The following is a 14,796-nucleotide window of genomic DNA, read 5'->3' as shown; positions in this document are numbered from 1 at the left end:
AGAAATACATAACTTTAGGACGCCACGTAAAGCCCGCCGGAGTGGCCGAGCGATTCTAGGCGCTTCAGTCTGGAACCGCGCGACCGCTGCGGTCGCAGGTTCGAATCTTGTCTCGGGCATGGATGTGTGTGATGTCCTTAAGTTAGTTTAAATAGTTCTAAAGTTCTAAGGGACTGATGACCTAAGATGTTAAGTCCAATAACGCTCAGAGCCATTTGACGCCACGTAAATCACCAAATAGAGGCTACTGATTTCGTATTTGGATGGAGATGGCTAGAAATCAGCATCCGACGATATTGAGTTAGACGATGAGTTCAACGGTCTCCTTTTATTAATAATTGTCAAGTGGCGAGTGTGTATTTAGAGTCTTCCCTAAATCATACGACATATAAAAGCCAAATAAACCATACCACTAGGATTAAATAAAATGATCAGAAGATATATTGTGTATTATAACTTCAGATGTGACGGTTTCTACACTGAAGAGCCAAAGAAACTGGTACACCTGCATAATACCGTGTAGGACCCCCGCGAGCACGTAGGAGTGCCTTAATACGGCGTGGCATGGAGTCGACTAATGGCTGAAGTAGTCTGGAGGGAATTGACACCATGAATCCTGCAGGACTCTCCATAAATCCGTAAGAGTACGAGGGAATGCAGATCTCTTCTGAACAGCACGTTGCAAGGATCCCAGACATAGTGAATAATGTTCATTTCTGGGGAGTTTGGTGGCCAGCGGAAGTGTTTAAACTCAGAAGAGTGCTCCTGGAGGCACTCTGTAGCAATTCTGGGCGTGTGGGGTGTCAAATTGTCCTGCTGGAATTGCTCATGTCCATCGGAATGCACAACAGACATTAATGGATGCAGGTGATCGGACAGGATGTTTGCGTACGTGTCACCGGTCAGAGTCGTATCTAGACGTACCAGTGGTCCCATATCCCTCCAACTGCACATGCCCCACACCGTTACAGAGCCTCCACCAGCTTTAACAGTCCCCTGCTGACGTGCAGGGTCCATGGATTCATGAGGTTGTCTCCATACCCGTACACGTCCATCTGCTCTATACAACTTGGAACGAGATCGTCCGACCAGGCATGGTTACGGTCATCAACAGTCCATTGTCGGTGTTGACGGTCCCAAGTGAGGCGTAATGCTTTGCGTCGTGCAGTCATCAAGGGTACACGAGTGGGCCTTCGGCTCCCAAAGTCCATATCGATGATGTTTCATTGAATGGTTCGCACGCTGACACTTGTTGATGGCCCAGCACTGAAATCTGCAGCAATTTTCGGAAGGGTTGCACTTATGTCTCGGTGAACGTTCCTCTTCAGTCGACGTTGGTCCCATTATTGTAAGATTTTTTCCCGCCCGCAGCAATGTCAGAGATTTGATGTTTTAACGGATTCCTGATTTCACGGTACACTCGTCAAATTGTCGTAATGGAAAATCTCCACTTCATCGCTACCTCAGAGACGCTGTGTCCCATAGCTCGTGCGCCGACTATAACACCACATTAAAACTCACTTAAATCTTGATAATCTGCCATTGTAGCAACAGTAACCGATCTAACAACTGCAGCAAACACTTGTTGTCTTATACAGGAACTCCCGACCGCAGCGCAGAATTCTGCCTGTTTACGTATCTCTGTATTTAAATACGCATGCGTATACCGATTTCTTTGGCGCTTCACTCTATGTTTCTCTAAGCCAGTGTACTTTATCTGTCTTAAAATTAAGGTAAAAGAAGAGACTTACAGCTAGAAAAAAGTATAGTTATCGATATCTATGCTCTCCGAATCTGCATAAAATATGTCAAAGCAGTCCCATGCTAGGAGAATGAGCGTAGGGGGCATATGCAGGAATCCTGTACCGCCATTCTAGACAAGGTCGTTGTGGAGGTTTCATTCCGACCTGTTATGAAGTGTCAAATAAGTGCGTGTGTCGTGTGGATTAGTGTAATGAGTGCTTCCACGTCTACATACGTATTCCTCAATCCACCGTACGGAGCGTGGTGGAGGGTATCATGTACCACTACTACTCATGTTCTTTCGTGATCCACTCGCGAATACAGCGAGGATAAAACGATTGTCTATATGCCTCTGTAAGAACCCTAATTTCTCGTATCTTGTCTTTATTGTCCTTACGCGAAACATATGTTTGTGCCGTAGAATCGTTCCGCAGTCAGCTTCAAATGCCTGTTCTCTAAATTTCATCAATAGTGTTCCTCAAAACGAACTACGCCTTCCTTCCAGGGGTTCCCATTCGAGTTCCCGAGGCAACCTCGCTATTCTTGCGAGTCGGAGAGGAAGAGGAGGGTGGTTCGACCTGACCCATCCGTCGTGTTCTACGGCCTTCCGTGAACCATTCTGCACACACGTTCTCTCATGGCAGTAATGCGCCCTCTTTCAAACTCACTGATCTGACGATACGTATCACGCATACGTCTGCGAGGCATCCTGAACGTCTGCTCAAGTCACACTGATCCATTACCTCCAGTTTATAGAGACAACGAGAGCCGCACGCATATTTTACCGGTAGATGGTGTTGCGCCACAATATCAACGTTGACCTTGAATCCGCAGGCCGAAATGGTTCAAATGCTAATCCATTTCTGCAGAACACACTACTGTACATATGAACATCCTGTCTCTAGTCGTTCAAGGCGTTCTGTTTTTTCTGAACATGAGTATATTTCCCAGACGGGTTCTAAATGCTTTCACACGAATTTCTCAATGACATAAACTAAAGATGCCGTAATTCGACTTGCGTCACTTTTCTTGACTTGGTGTTATATATTCATAGAGACAAATGAAAGAAAAACAGTTCTAATTATTACGTTTATTACAAGAAACGAAATACATGCCCTCTTTTTCAACACGTCCATTCGAGAGACCGAATAAGGAGCAAAAGGCAAGTGATAATTCCAGATTAACGGGGGTTCCCTTCTGTGCTCCACAGTCACACGCAGGTGTAGCCTTCTCCCAAACCGACATAAATATGCTGGATATGGTCTATGGCCAGTGAGAAAGTAGAATAATCCCCTCATTGGTTTAAAATACCTCATAGACATTCGTTCCCTAACATCAGGCAGGAGTTGGAAGGTTCTTCTCCCAGTATTTCCTACCTCCCACGAGTCGTGCCATAATTGTATCCTCCTTCTTTTGATTGACTTCCTATTGACAAAGCTCCCCCTGGTGACGTCCTATACGTTCCTACCGAACGTAGCAACGTGTTCAACTGCAATTGATACAGGGGCTGAATATCTGCACATAACGAATCACTGTGTTCGTAATGTCAGCGGGGGGACAATTTTGAATTTGTAGCAGAACTTATATCTTTGAAAGTATCACGTCTTTGCTCGATTTTCGTTCATCTTATGTTCTGTAAAAATAACGAAATGAGTTAAGTCTTCTTCGTCCGCAGCTCGTGGTCGTGCGGCAGCGTTCTCGCTTCCCACGCTCGGGATCCCGGGTTCGATTCCCGGCGAGGTCAGGGATTTTCTCTGCCTCGTGATGACTGGGTGTTGTGTGCTGTCCTTAGGTTAGTTAGGTTTAAGTAGTTCTAAGTTCTAGGGGACTGATGACCATAGATGTTAAGTCCCATAGTGCTCAGAGCCATTTGAACCATTAAGTCTTCTTCTTGCTACGGTTTTGTATCCGGGCTGTCATCCTGCAAGGTCATGTGTATTTTATTAGCTGTAATTTGATTTAATAATAAGCAATATTGAATTTAACCATGTTTTCATGTGTTGGTAAAGTGGTCAGTTCATTCAACTAACAGTATTTCAACTCTGTGTTCATATGTTCCTGCTAATTAAGCCGTTGGAATTGAACGGTTTGGTGACGCTACCGAGCGTATATTTACGACTTTCACAAGTCGAACCCGGAGACTAACTTTCTTTTTTTTAAGAAGTCCGATTGTTAGTACAGTTGTCATGCGAAACATTTCGTGCATTGCAATTTAATATTTTCACGGCCCTACGTCAGCAAGCTCCTCCATCCTCTACCGACTACTTTAGCACCTGATTTTCAACAGAATGTGAAATTTCAAGCAGTAGTCTTCATTCGATACAGCAGGTAGCTCATTTTATTCATTAATATAAAAAGTCTACAGCTTCGTATTATTTTTTCATACTGCTGCTGTCGTCAATGTGTTCAATCGTGTTCGATCGCCTACTTGTTTGTACAGGATTTTTCTTCCGTTTACGAACTGGCTGCTCTGTCTCTGATACTGCTTTTGCTGCAGAATCATATCCTCGTCGGCAAACCTTTTACCTCGGTAAACGGCGCACGTGATACACGTGCTCTGATGAGCCAAAGCATTATGACCACATTGTTAATACCGTGTTGGTCCACCTGTGGAACGCGAAACGGCAGCAATTCTGCATGGCGTGGATTCGACAAGTACTCTGGTAGGTGTCCGGAGGTATGCGGCACCGGACGTCTTCGTACAGGCCACGCAGTTCCCGTAAATTACGGGACGGTGGTCTGTAAGTGCCCGGTAGCGTCCTAAATGTTTTCCATCGGGTTCAGATCAGGCTAATTGGGGGAACAAAATATCAGCGTGACTTCACTGTCACGCTCCTCAATCCACTGTAGCAGGATTCATGCCTTATGACACGGACAGTTATCCTGCTGGAAGATGCCATCCCTACCGAGTCAGACATCAAGCATGAAGGGATGCAGGTGGTCCGCAGTAATATTCACGTAGTCCACAGCAGTCATGGTGCCTTCCATTAACACCACAGGTCCCATAATAGCCCTTGTGGATGACCATGTCACAATACTGTTACAACGACTTGCGTCCGTGGAGATGTGGTCGAGTTAGCTGGCATTAAGAAGAGCAGGTTGGACGAATATCTGTGGTATAGAATATTGGGCATAATTTGCCTTAAGGATATCTGTGCAGCCTGATCCAACAAGGCAACAATGGAGACAACGACTTACCCTGTGTACGTGATCAGACACGGCTATTCTAATTTTCTGTGGCAAGTGGTGGTCAGCTCTCTCGCTGCTGCTAGCAGTAGTGTGATTGGCGAGAGTGCAGTGATTTCACTATGCAACATTTCTTGCTGTCACTAGGCTGATCTTTAATTACTGTGTGTTCTGAAGATTGATTATGAAGCTACACTGACTTTGCATGAGATATGTTGGTCAGTCAGTGTAGTAACGTAGTAGCATTCAGTGCGCTACACATGTTTTGTACTTGTTAGCCTGGCTTATGCACATATATAGTGGCAATACACTCATAGTATATGTCTTGATTGGGTTCATTCGCACTTAACTGTTTCACAAAATTGTTTCTTTTCCTCAATGTGTTCAAATGAACCTGCTCCGAATATAAACCTTTAGTTACATAAGGAGTTTTAAATTTTGTTGGCAAGTTGTGCTACCTACAGGTGTTTTGTTGTTTCGCACGTCTGGTCAGGTGGTCCACTGGTCAAAGTGGTTTTAGCGGCCACACGGTGTGTACAATTTTTGAATGAAGTTCCACGTACGAGTCACTACAGTTGCTGCTAATCTTTCTTAAGTCCAACACTATGCTCCTTACATAAATGGATTTTGGTTGTATTTCAAAGGCTTTTACTAAGCATATTTTTGCTGACCGCCATTGAACAATTTCTGTGATTCAAAAACTTGCAGAATTATTCAAGGAATGTGTTGCTTTTTTGTTTTAAGATTATTTTTGGATACCAGGGCTATACTGGTTGTTATTTTAAATTGTGAATTTTGACCTTGTTTTTTAAATTGTGAAAATTGTTTGTGGCTCTCATCAGTGTTGAACTATTAACGACATTACGTTCTATAGTGCAAATTTAAATTGCGCCACATAAATTTGCTGAATAGTTCTTGAAAAACTAATTTTGAGAATTTGTTGAGTGAAAATTGTAAAGTTAACAGATCATATACCGTGTAGTGTGGCACTAAAGTACCAATGCATGTGCTCGGCTGGACAATGGGGTGAGGGAGGGCAATATTTTTAAATTTACTGGGCCACGAAATTATTGTTATTACAAATACAAATTGAGCATTAGACAATTAATATGAATTAAAATGATTTCTTTTATTATAAAGAATATAAAACAGAACCATTAAAACTTACAACATACGTAACAGAATTTGGGTGCTCTTTCAAGGCTCGTTTACGTTTTATACAAACGTCTTAATGTACAGGTTTAAGATTCTTAAGTTAAGGAAATAACACACACAGAACAGTAAACTTTAAAAATGGTAAAAGATAAAAATACCAAACATAACAGAAGTGGTGTCTGTAACGCATAATCACCAGGAGCATGTTCTCAGATCGGTGAAGGCTCCAAACTGACAACATCAACCACAAGAGGCATGCACGAGATCCACCTAGGCGATGCAGGCGCACGCCAAGGCTGTGCAAGGGACCAGATTATAATTGTCTCGCAGTCTTAAGAAGCCCAGGAGCAGCAAGGCTTTATCATTTGGACAAACTAGCACAAACAGCGAGATCTAGAAAACAGAAGTTGCCACAGGCCGCACGTCTTCCGCTCGCGACGCGTCCCCAGTGTAGGAACGTCCTCCTTATGTGTTTACACTGTTTCTTCTTACTCGCCCAGCGAGTTCCAAATGACTCCTTCCACACCGAACGCTTCATACCCAAAACAGACCGCCAGCGTCCTCTTTCAACGGCAGTTACTCCAAATCTCTCTCCACGCGCTGTCCAAGCCTGCTCTGTCCAAGCAAGCCAAAGAGAGCCTAACATTGCAGCAACACAGACATACTCGCGAGTCGGGCACAAGGTATTGACCTTGCAGGACGGCTCAGTCTCCCCCCAAAAACTCTACTATCTGGGCGAGATTGGCCAACACGTACTGGTCAGTTGGGGCTAGCACTTTTGACTTGGGGAACATGTACTCTCTGGACTTGCCCCATCTCTTCATTCTGGACACACAAGTTGACTAGTGTGGACACCCCCAACACATCCCCAAGGTCGAATGAAGCACGGCACTAACTTTTCAAAATGGTTCAAATGGCTCTAAGCACTATGGGACTTAACATCTGAGGTCATCAGTCCCCTAGACTTAGAACTACTTAAACCTAACTAACCTAAGACATCACATACATCCATGCCCGAGGCAGGATTCTAACCCGCGACGGTAGGCAGCTGCGTGGTTCCGGACTGATGCGCCTAGAACCGCTCGGCCACCGCAGCCGGCCACCAACTTTCTCGATATCGCACCATCCTGCTACATATCCGTGTTCCACACGGACCCCACTAGCAGAAACCAGGTGCGCCAAGAAAGGAATTTCAGGGTGCACAAGGTTGACCTTCAGTGGTTTCATGATTAAATCTGCCTCATCTAGCCTACCCAATAACTCACAGAGGTGTTCCAAATGCACAGAAAACGTTTTAATATATGCCACAATGTCGTCCAAATAATTATAGATGAATTGGAACCAAAACCAGCGATCTAGATAGCAAAGTTGGGCCAGTAGAGAGCCCAAAAGGGTACCTGCTTACATTCATATAAGTTCTAGCCCGTGGCGAATACAGTGGTGGCTTTGGATTCCTCCATGAGTGGTACTGGTAATAAGCTTGATTTAGATCAAGTACCATGACTTACTGGGCGCCAGTGAACCAGGTGAAGCGATGTTGAACGTCAAGAACAGGGACCTTCCGATTCAAAGTGCTATAATCCACCACAGGATGGAAACCATCCCTATTTTCCTTTTTGACCAAAAATGTGAATGATGCGTAGGAGGAAGTTGAAGGACGAATCGCTCCATCTGCTAACACTTTGCAACCTTCTGTCTTAACGCTCTCATCTTGTGCAGTGAAATTCTGTAAGGAGACTGCCTAATGGATGCTTGATCCCATAACTGAGTTCAGTACTCTGCTTTGTCAATCATATCTAACCTTTCGGTTAATACATGAGGGAAATCAGGAGGGTGGGTACCGTGGAAAGTGCAGCTGAAATGGTGCAGAATCTTCGCAAGGTGCTTGACTACCCGGTGGCCTCATCAGACATGTGCTGGCAGACCTAAGTGATACTGTCTCCAGTATCCACCCTGCTTTGGCTGAGCTAGCTTCAGTCATAGGTTTATTAGTAGCGAGTGAGCCCTCACATTCTCAGGTTGATAGAGTTAGCTCGCGAATGCCTCATTATAGGAACAGACTCGAGGATTTGAGTAGCATCGGGGGACTAGAAGAATTTCACAAATCCATCACTCCACTACAAAGTCAAGTGAAATATTTACAATATCGAAACCAGGAGTTTTAAGGTAAAATGTCCGAATGTTTTGGTATTGGGTAATTGGTTTTCATCCGGGGAATATAAAAGGAAGTAAGTAAGGTATTATGGGTAACCTGACAGGTCATTTGCCCAGGGACTGTCCTGACTAGTAGAGGACGCCGGACAAAGGCCACCGCTGAGTGATTTCTTCGGGCCGTTACCGGCGGTCGCCAATGAGAGGCTCTGTGGCGAGACCAGCTAGCGAGAATGTGGAGACAATGGTGGAGTCTTCAGAGTGATCAAGAAGGAACGTGGGGAAACTGCCTGAGAAGCGGGCCATATGGATTTAACTGTGAGCCTGGGCAGCCATGGTAGAGTCAGCTGGCGTTAAAGAGGAATGCGCTGGCCAAACGGTTGTGGTACGGCATGTTAGCAGCAGGTAATCGCCATATACTGCCCATAATATATCATTTTCCACGATTTGTAGCAATGATTGGAATTCCTGGCCAGCAAGCAAGTTGTGGTAGTACAAGCAATGGTGAATAATTGGTTGCTCACGTTTTCATTTCAGACACTCTAATCATGGATCAGGCCACTAATTTTATGTCTGATAGTTCTAGTATAATATATTTGTCCAATGAATACCCGTTTATCATCTGCATTTCTTCTTGGTGTAGCAATTTTAATGGCCAGTAGTGTAGTATGTATTCCATATGTAAAGTTCCTTTATTTAATCTAAATCATCATGTTTTACAATTTTGTACTTCATATGTAAAGTCTGTTCATTTAATCTAAACGTAGCAAAAAATATTTGTGTATAGTAGAGATAGAGAACATGTGTTTGCAAACATATATAAGATGAAAAAATGTACAGTTGGCACTATGGAAAATTATTAATTATTTCAATATGATAACAATTTAATTATATCAACAGGTATATTTGTTGAGAGTATAGATAACAGAAACAAAATGCTTCCATAACTTCAGCTCATCTTCCATAATCAACATCATGAGTGTTTGGTAACTGTGGAATGCCTGGAATTATTATTAACAAAGGATAATATAAAGTGTGGACGGACCATTTTGACATAATTTAACTATAAGAGGAAGGAAATAATGTAGGACTGAATTCAACAGAACTGATATAAAAGATTGTCAAGCAATACAGTAATCATCTAGGAAAAATACCGTGTAAATCCAGATTTTAAATTAAAATTTCAGGATATTAAGACAAGATTATCTAGAATAAGGTACACCAGTAGCTGGACAATGAAAAATTAATTGAGATTATAATTTTGGACTGCAGTGACTAGTGCCTCGACCATCGCTCACAGCAGCACAAAATCAAGTCGGAAGGGACGGCATGTGTAAGGTGTCCGCATTTTTCGGACCTTACATAAGCTTCATACGTACGATACAGAATAAAATCCGAATAACAAAACAATATCTACCCTTATAACGACAGGGGCACGCGGAGATGGGATAAAGTGAACGCAGCTTGGAGAACAGCGCACATGGCTAATGGCATTGGGAAACGCCAATTAACATTAACAAAAGAAGGCCCAGCTGCAGCGTAGAAAGAAATAAGGCGAGTATAATATGATACCTTTTACAGTAAACACAGCCGAGACCGTGGGTAAATGGTGATGCTACATTAACGAGGCTAGCAGCAAGCCGGGCAAGAAAAATAAGAATTCTCCTATAACGAGGAAGCAATGGCCGAAGCCATACTCTGTGACGTAGTAGAATCACGGTGGGGAGAGTAACGTCATATAAAAGCATTTTGAGAATTAAATTAACACACAGAGAGCTCTCGTCTCGCGGCTGGCCACACACATGCCTGTGGCAAAATTAGGAAGACGCTGAGACTCAACGTTTGCGAAGTGGAGGTGGTACGCTTCACATATCGTGGTGACAAACGTAAAGCGGTATTTCAAATTCTTGCAACAATTTTTGCGGGCTGAGATTTGTGCACGTCGCTCCATCCCATAGCGAGTGTGCAATTGCCATTAATTTCGACTAGGGATTGTTTCATTTGTCATAATACTTTCATATATAGAGATAAAGTTTTAATAATCACATATTCAATGTCTAAATGTTAATTAATTTGTTGAGAGTTGAAAGTAATAAAACACTCTTGTTGTTTATGACTTGAACCTTGAAAGCTTTGACAAATTAAAAATGTAGAATGAGAAAGGGAGAGATGGTTGTTATCATTTTAGGATAAACCCCAAATTTGTCATTTATATTAATTTGAGTATTCTTGTAATATCACAGTGGCATTTTAATTAACTTTGAGACAAGGCTAAATTTTATAGCTATGTGGAATGCCACCCTGAGTTTGAGACGACAGTTAAGATACATTATCCATTGGAGCGTAAGATACGTTATCCACTTGCATAAAGACCATAAGATACGTCACCCGCTTACAAACTGGGCTGCAAATTTAGGAGATTCTGAAGGTGTTTCAAGATAAGAATTCGGTTTAATATAACAATTTTTAATATACCAAACAATGATTACAGTGGGATTTATCTCTGTTGATCCGTGACTACGCTGACACAGTGCTGATATCAATTTAACAGTAAAATCTGTGAGAAGGTGCGGTGGGACATTGCAATAGCTGAACTGCTGGTGGCTAGTGAGCGCAATGTGTCGACATTGCTTTAGGAGAACAAGCATGTGAAATTATTGCGAGATGGGTCAGCCTCACTCAGTGTAACTTGCCAGTGCAGCAGTAATGCACAATGCAAGGTAGTCAAATTCTCCATCAAATGTTCAAATGTTCAAATGTGTGTGAAATCTTATGGGACTTAACTTCTATGGTCATCAGTCCCTAAGCTTACACACTACTTAACCTAAATTACCCTAAGGGCAAACACACACACCCATGCCCGAGGGAGAACTCGAACTTCCGCCGGGACCAGCCACACAGTCCATGACTGCAGCGCCCAAGACCGCTCGGCTAATCCCGCGCGGCAAAGTCTCCATCATCAGAGTTTTTGTGGTGCTGCTGAGTACATAAACAGGAGCAGTGCAAGAGCACAACAAGTGCGATGCTATCTGGTATAAATAACCGTAGATTTTGTAGCAGATTCAGTCGCAGTACAGCAGTACCACAACGACGCAGGGGTTACACCAGGCGCAGATATGACATGAAGCCGTCAGCCGAAGTAGCTGGTTTGAGTCCCCTACAGGGAACCTGTTTCCTGCATGAAATATGTCCGCCACTCTTGGCGCCACAGTGCAGCAGACCTGCCGGTCCAATCCAGCAGCCAGACTCCTGCCAGGAGGCAGTGGATCAAACTCTGCTCATAGCACCCGCCTTCTGAGAATGTGGTGGGTGCGGTATCTGCTGCTCACCTTGGCTGCCTGGGTGTGGTCGTTCATCGAAGAGCGAAATTGGAAATTTGTGGTAAGAACTTACGGGACCAAACTGCTGAGATCATCGGTCCCTAAGCTTACACACTACTTAATCTAGATGAAACTAACTTACGCTACGGACAACACACACACACACACACATTCCCGAGGAAGGACTCGAACCTCCAACGGGAGGAACCACGCAAACCGTGACAGGACGCCGTAGACCACGCGGCTACACCACGCGGCATCGAAGAGAGGATCCCACTACAAGATTCCAATATGCTCTCACGCAACCAAGCCATAGGCCCATTGCAGAGTTCAGATGTCAGCAAAGCAGGTCAGCAGCATGTGTTGCAACAAGCTGGATAGATGCTGGCCACTGGCTGAGTGACTACAGGCCCGCTCTTGTGGGGCATGAGCGTGAACGCCTCCTCTCAAGCCGCAGAATCAACGTATAAGTTGGAAATGAAGTGTTAATTTTGACAGCCAGTTTTTCCTGGGCCTCACTGGTCCGCCATCCAGTCCCATCCTTCGGCAACATAGCCGCCTCACACCACCCCCGGCGTCAGCTATGAAGCGGTACCAGAAGTCCTGACATTGCCTTGAGTGGACAACAGAAGGTGCATCGTCCATGCAGAACAACATCGGAACCATGATGTGCAGTGTTAATAACGTGGGGTGAGTGCAGAAACTAGTTGTTAATCTTTACACGTTTGGCGGACATGGCGTCTAAGAGTGAGTGTTATAGTAACTTGAAGGTTACTTTGTTTTGATCGGAAGAACCGACTGATGAATTTCGTGGCAGCACTATAGAGCAGAATTTACAGCCTGTGTTCGCTGTGCAATCTGTGGTGTCACCGCCAGACACCACACTGCTAGGTGGTAGCCTTTAAATCGGCCGCGGTCCGTTAGTATACGTCGGACCCGCGTGTCGCCACTATCAGTGATTGCAGACCGAGCGCCGCCACACGGCAGGTCTAGTCTAGAGAGACTCCCTAGCACTCGCCCCAGTTGTACAGCCGACTTTACTAGCGATGGTTCACTGGCTACATACGCTCTCATTTGCAGAGACGACAGTTTAGCATAGCCTTCAGCTACGTCATTTGCTACGACCTAGCAAGGCGCCATATTCAGTTACTATGTATCCTGAACAGATAATATTGTGAATCATGTACCGTTAAGAGCGACGTTCATCATTAATGGATTAAATTTAAGTATCAAACTAATTACGTCCGCTTTCTGAATTATAATTCCTTGTCATGTTCCAGACCTCACGTCAGTATAGTCCTTCCCTCCTCACGCCAGCCTGCGTGAGCTAAAACGCGTGCATTTCGGCCTCCACTAGTAACACGGTGTTGGCTCTTCTGCCAACACAACACAATCTGCTTCAGCAATCAAGCAGTGATGTCAGAGGAAGACCTGCGACAGTGTCAGAGGGGAAAAGTTATAGTATGCCCAGTTCGTACAATGCAGAGGAACGCAAACGCATGGGCGGTGCAGTTATTCGTGATCAGAGCAAGGAGTCAGCAATGTCCAAGAGGATTCGTGGAACATCGGTCATATTTCCGGCAAGTAGGATTTTTTTCATGTATCACAGTGTGGTAGTGCTAGTGAGTTGCTAGGAACAAGGTAGGCACGCAGGGCTGAGACAGCTGGAACTGAAAGAAAGTGGGTTCAGACCAACAGAACAGCATGGAACGTAACAGAGCCAGCTTTCCATCTACCAGCTACTCACTTGAACATGAAACAGCTGCAGCTGCACTGGCCGGACGAGCCACTGGAGCTACTCCATAAGCAGAACCTAACCTCTCTGAATCATCGCAGTGCATGTTCCTTGGGACATGCATGCATATCTGAAGAAACACTGTACCGTTCTTCTTAATAACACAGGCACTGCAATACCGAAGTTAGGAATTCTGCTACCTAGGCAAAAAAATAATCCATGATGTATGTAGCAAGGGAAATATATATATCTTGTAGAACAGGTTTGCTGACCAAGAAAAGTCTACTAGTATTAAACATAGGTTTTAATTTGAGGAATACATTTCTAAGAATATACATTTGGAACACATTATTGTGTGGTAGTGAAACATGGACTGTAGGAAACCGAAACAGAAGAGAATCTAAGCATTTGACATGTGGTGCTACAGAAAAATGATGAAAGGTAGGTGGCTCGATAAGGTAAGGAATGAGGAGATTCTCCGCGGAATCGACGAGGTCAGGAATATACGGAAAACGCTGACATGTAGAAGGGACAGGGTGATACGACATATGCTAAGTAGTCATGGAGTAACTTCCGTGGTACTAGAGGGAGCTGTAGATGGTAACAATTGCAGAGGAAGACAGAGATTGGAACACACCTAACATATAATTGAGGACGTAGATTGCAATTTCTGTTCTGGGATGAAAACGTTGGCAAAGGAGAAGAATTCGTGGCAAGCCTCATCAAATCACTCAGAAAACTGGTAAATCAACAAAAAAAAAGTATTTCATGGAATTCATGTTAGCTGTGAGTGTTTGCAAATTGTCGAGTGCAAATATTTTATGTGAGAAGTGTAGAAGCAAAAACTGATGAAAGTTCTAGAGGGACTAATGGACTGTTTAGTGGAATAGACACAACCAACTAAATAGCATAAGGAGGCCTATAGCATGTAAGAATTAAAGTCAAATACAAACTCTGAACTTTGAAAATTGTACCGCCACATGATTTGTAGGAGGAACTTGTGTTGTATATGTGACACAAGGATGTGTAATGTAGCACACCTACTAGGTTAAAAGTACAATTTATAAGAAAGTGTAATGGAACATTGTGTAAGTCGCTGTAGGCTGGTGGCGGTGTGCCGAAATATGGGTTACGGTAACAAGCATGGGAAATTACTGCGAGACGGGCTAGCCTTGCTTGTAGTAACTTGTCAGTGCATGGCACGTCAATGTCTCCATCACCGGCGTTTTCGTGGTGTTACTGAATATGTCATCAGGAGTAACACATTAGCACAACAAGTGCGCTGCTGTCTGATATAAATAACCGTTGATTTTGTAGGAAAGTCGTTTAGAGTCCATTAGTACCTCCAGGATGTAGGGGCTACACCAGACGAGGAGGAGACATGGAGCCACCAGATGGAGGTTTGAGTCCCCGCCAGGGAACCTGCTTCTTGCACTAAGTCCGTCCACCATACTTGGTGCCACAGCGCAGCGGCCCGGCCAGTCCAGCCAGACTCCTGCCACGAGA

This window comes from Schistocerca cancellata, chromosome 2, assembly GCF_023864275.1.
Source record: "Schistocerca cancellata isolate TAMUIC-IGC-003103 chromosome 2, iqSchCanc2.1, whole genome shotgun sequence".
NCBI lineage: Eukaryota > Metazoa > Arthropoda > Insecta > Orthoptera > Acrididae > Schistocerca > Schistocerca cancellata.
Note: the sequence above shows the minus strand (reverse complement) of the source record.